General features: G+C 53.0%; 1 non-coding gene across 1 annotated transcript in view; it reads right to left on the bottom strand.

Annotated features, from left to right (window-relative positions):
- LOC124590525 overlaps nucleotides 1-833 on the bottom strand; it is a 1,910-nt gene extending 1,077 nt beyond the window's left edge. The window contains exon 1 of the ribosomal RNA XR_006976589.1: nucleotides 1-833. This exon is cut by the window's left edge and continues 1,077 nt beyond it. This is a non-coding gene — a ribosomal RNA (small subunit ribosomal RNA).
- Nucleotides 834-5,000: the final 4,167 nt, after the last annotated feature.

Genomic DNA, 5,000 nt, shown 5'->3' with positions numbered 1-5,000 from the left:
GGCCCACCGAGACACTCACTCAAGAGCACCCTGGTAGGATTGCAACGGGGTCCGCCTCGGGACGCACGAGCACGCACGAGGCGCGTCGCACGCCTTCAGCTCGCCCCACCGGCAGGACGTCCCACGATACATGCCAGTTAAACACCGACGGGCGGTGAACCAACAGCGTGGGACACAAATCCAACTACGAGCTTTTTAACCGCAACAACTTTAATATACGCTATTGGAGCTGGAATTACCGCGGCTGCTGGCACCAGACTTGCCCTCCAATAGATACTCGTTAAAGGATTTAAAGTGTACTCATTCCGATTACGGGGCCTCGGATGAGTCCCGTATCGTTATTTTTCGTCACTACCTCCCCGTGCCGGGAGTGGGTAATTTGCGCGCCTGCTGCCTTCCTTGGATGTGGTAGCCGTTTCTCAGGCTCCCTCTCCGGAATCGAACCCTGATTCCCCGTTACCCGTTACAACCATGGTAGGCGCAGAACCTACCATCGACAGTTGATAAGGCAGACATTTGAAAGATGCGTCGCCGGTACGAGGACCGTGCGATCAGCCCAAAGTTATTCAGAGTCACCAAGGCAAACGGACCGGACGAGCCGACCGATTGGTTTTGATCTAATAAAAGCGTCCCTTCCATCTCTGGTCGGGACTCTGTTTGCATGTATTAGCTCTAGAATTACCACAGTTATCCAAGTAACGTGGGTACGATCTAAGGAACCATAACTGATTTAATGAGCCATTCGCGGTTTCACCTTAATGCGGCTTGTACTGAGACATGCATGGCTTAATCTTTGAGACAAGCATATGACTACTGGCAGGATCAACCAGGGAGCTGCGTCAACTAGAGCTGAGCAGCCGGCCGCCCGGGAGTGTGTCCCGGGGGCCCGCGCGAACACGCAAGCGTCCGCTCAATTATTCTGCAAACAGGAGGAGGCTGAGCTCCCCTGCACAATACACCTCGAAACCCTCTCAGGTCCCGGCGGCGCGCAGCGCCGTCCTAAGTACTTGGTCGGGTTCGAGAGAGGCGCAATCGCCCGGAGTTTGGCGAGTAGACGCTTTAGGTGCGACCACCCGTGCTCCCAACTGAGCTTGCCGCTGCCGACAGAGGCCCGGGAGCGTGCTGTCGTGGCATTGCCGGCGGGAGACAACACGCGCCACCTACGGTGGCCGGCAGCTCCAACGCCAGCGCCACAGAAGGACAAAAGCCCCACTTGGGTGCCGAAGCGAACTCTCCCAGCACAGCGCACGCGCCAACACGTCCGCACAGCTGCGATACAATCCACCTGCGAGAACCGCAGAGGCGACCGAGCAGCAGACGGCGTCGCGGCGCCGAGCGCCGGGCGGCGGCGCATCCTCAGCGCACACAGTCCTCAATCGGACCAGCACACTGCAGATGTCCACCGCGCTTCGCACCGGGCCCGCGAGGACCTACTTTGGCCGCACGGCGCCGCGTGCAGGGTGCGCCGGCGCGCAGCTGCGCCGCCTGCCGCCTCCGTCGGCCGGCGCGCCTGCCACTGGCCGCCCCCACCAGCCGGCTGTAGCGCGTGCGCCCACGCACCGCGCGGCCAGCACGCCGGAAGGCCCCCCCTCACCGGCCGGGGACGGTCCCACCCAGCCACCGCCGCGTATCGCTTCACACCCACATGCCATTCACGTTCGTGGGCATGGTGGGTATCGCTGAAACAACCGGTTGGTAGCTCAACCGATCGTCGCCATCACTGATTCACCTCTAGCGAGAACAACCGCACCACAACGGTTTACCAGTTCTTCATTTGCGTAACGTCACCAGCAAACGTAGACGTCCATCGCCATTTGCAAATTCAACGATTGTTGCATGCCTGTGTCAGGTGTCACGACACACTATGTCTGCCCACATACACGCAACAACATGTGCACGCTTCGCGAACACGTGGAAGGTGGCCCCCGTACGTATGCGATGTCCATTGCGCGAACGACTGTCAACCGGCCTCTGTCGCATGTCGCAGATGTGGAACGCAGTGCACCATGCTATCACGGTGTGTGAGAAGAGACGACTACGTCTGACAACACGCGCCACTACATCAACAGACGGCTCATGCTGATCGCCATCCACGGCATACCATACTGCAATCCAGCTCTTATAGGGAGACGACACGTAGCTGAGTGCACAATATTTGGACCGTATGGTTCGCCGTTGTTGGCGCAGTCGTGGTACGGTCACACATGTACCACGATGTATCATTCAGTACATGAGGACCAATGTGCGGTACAGTGTGTGATTTGGACGTACAACATCAGCGGACAGTTGCCACAAGCCGTACCACAACGTAGGCTGTGCTTCGCCATGCGAATGCCAATGAACAACTGCGAAGGGCATTGAGCATGTACGTCCTGCCGCCATCCGCATTACAGTGTATAGCTGCAAGGTGTTTAACATGAAGCGATACTCTGGGGACCGGGCAGTGCGAGTAGCAAACTATATTGCGGGGGTTGCAGTTAGGCAACACTACACTAATTTAACGCGTCGTATGACAATTACAGAGCAGGTTAAGGCCCAACGTGTGTTGGGTTAAGGCCCAACGTGTGTTGGGTTAAGGCCCAACGTGTGTTGGGTTAAGGCCCAACGTGTGTTGGGTTAAGGCCCAACGTGTGTTGGGTTAAGGCCCAACGTGTGTTGGGTTAAGGCCCAACGTGTGTTGGGTTAAGGCCCAACGTGTGTTGGGTTAAGGCCCAACGTGTGTTGGGTTAAGGCCCAACGTGTGTTGGGTTAAGGCCCAACGTGTGTTGGGTTAAGGCCCAACGTGTGTTGGGTTAAGGCCCAACGTGTGTTGGGTTAAGGCCCAACGTGTGTTGGGTTAAGGCCCAACGTGTGTTGGGTTAAGGCCCAACGTGTGTTGGGTTAAGGCCCAACGTGTGTTGGGTTAAGGCCCAACGTGTGTTGGGTTAAGGCCCAACGTGTGTTGGGTTAAGGCCCAACGTGTGTTGGGTTAAGGCCCAACGTGTGTTGGGTTAAGGCCCAACGTGTGTTGGGTTAAGGCGCAACATAGGTTAGGTTAAGGCGCAACATAGGTTAGGTTAAGGCGCAACATAGGTTAGGTTAAGGCGCAACATAGGTTAGGTTAAGGCGCAACATAGGTTAGGTTACGGCGCAACATAGGTTAGGTTAAGGCGCAACATAGGTTAGGTTAAGGCGCAACATAGGTTAGGTTACGGCGCAACATAGGTTAGGTTAAGGCGCAACATAGGTTAGGTTAAGGCGCAACATAGGTTAGGTTAAGGCGCAACATAGGTTAGGTTAAGGCGCAACATAGGTTAGGTTAAGGCGCAACATAGGTTAGGTTAAGGCGCAACATAGGTTAGGTTAAGGCGCAACATAGGTTAGGTTAAGGCGCAACATAGGTTAGGTTAAGGCGCAACATAGGTTAGGTTACGGCGCAACATAGGTTAGGTTAAGGCGCAACATAGGTTAGGTTAAGGCGCAACATAGGTTAGGTTAAGGCGCAACATAGGTTAGGTTACGGCGCAACATAGGTTAGGTTACGGCGCAACATAGGTTAGGTTACGGCGCAACATAGGTTAGGTTAAGGCGCAACATAGGTTAGGTTAAGGCGCAACATAGGTTAGGTTAAGGCGCAACATAGGTTAGGTTAAGGCGCAACATAGGTTAGGTTAAGGCGCAACATAGGTTAGGTTAAGGCGCAACATAGGTTAGGTTAAGGCGCAACATAGGTTAGGTTAAGGCGCAACATGGGTTAGGTTAAGGCGCAACATGGGTTAGGTTAAGGCGCAACATGGGTTAGGTTAAGGCGCAACATGGGTTAGGTTAAGGCGCAACATGGGTTAGGTTAAGGCGCAACATGGGTTAGGTTAAGGCGCAACATGGGTTAGGTTAAGGCGCAACATGGGTTAGGTTAAGGCGCAACATGGGTTAGGTTAAGGCGCAACATGGGTTAGGTTAAGGCGCAACATGGGTTAGGTTAAGGCGCAACATGGGTTAGGTTAAGGTACAATATGGGTTAGGTTAAGGTACAATATGGGTTAGGTTAAGGTACAATATGGGTTAGGTTAAGGTACAATATGGGTTAGGTTAAGGTACAATATGGGTTAGGTTAAGGTACAATATGGGTTAGGTTAAGGTACAATATGGGTTAGGTTAAGGTACAATATGGGTTAGGTTAAGGTACAATATGGGTTAGGTTAAGGTACAATATGGGTTAGGTTAAGGTACAATATGGGTTAGGTTAAGGTACAATACGGGTTAGGTTAAGGTACAATACGGGTTAGGTTAAGGTACAATACGGGTTAGGTTAAGGTACAATACGGGTTAGGTTAAGGTACAATACGGGTTAGGTTAAGGCACTTGGGGGGGGGGGGGGCCCGGTTTGTTGATTGTGATTATCGTAAGTAAATGACTGCGGCATCATCTGATTTGCCACGTCAGGGTGCACCTTTGGCTCATAACAGGCGGCGCTCTGATTCCATGCTTGTGGCAGACCTGTGTCTTTCATTCCTGCCATTGTTTGTGTGGTGTGACAGGAGGCAGTATTGTGATGTTGGGTGCACCCCTGTCTGGGACATGTGTGGGTGTTGGTGGCTTAGCTGAGCAATGGTGGTTGTCGGAAGGGTGGGATATTCTGTTTTCCGAGTGGACCTCCCGGTCTGGTTATGATAGTGTGGATTGTCTAATGTGGCAGAGAGGATGCACTGGGTGTTGTTCCATGCTGGTGCTTACATATTGTCTGTGTGCCTGTTACAGGCAGAGAGTAGTGCGTGATAAGAGTGTCTGGCTGACGTGTGATTGTGAGCAGAGTCTTTCAGCATGTATACGGACAGGTCTATACATTATCTGTATTCTGATGGCTCTATCTATTACTAATCAGCGCCGTGTATACGTTTAATCCGGTTCCAGTCGAAACTATTGTATCTCTGTACATTAGTGACACGGCGAGCCCGCTATGTAGTTACTCGTCTCGGCAGCTTCCACCGGTGTATGGCAAATGATTATAAGGAATCAGTCTA

This window comes from Schistocerca americana, unplaced genomic scaffold (genome assembly GCF_021461395.2).
Source record: "Schistocerca americana isolate TAMUIC-IGC-003095 unplaced genomic scaffold, iqSchAmer2.1 HiC_scaffold_767, whole genome shotgun sequence".
In the NCBI taxonomy this organism is placed as follows: Eukaryota; Metazoa; Arthropoda; class Insecta; order Orthoptera; family Acrididae; genus Schistocerca; species Schistocerca americana.
Note: the sequence above shows the minus strand (reverse complement) of the source record. Positions and strands in the feature narration are given on the sequence as shown.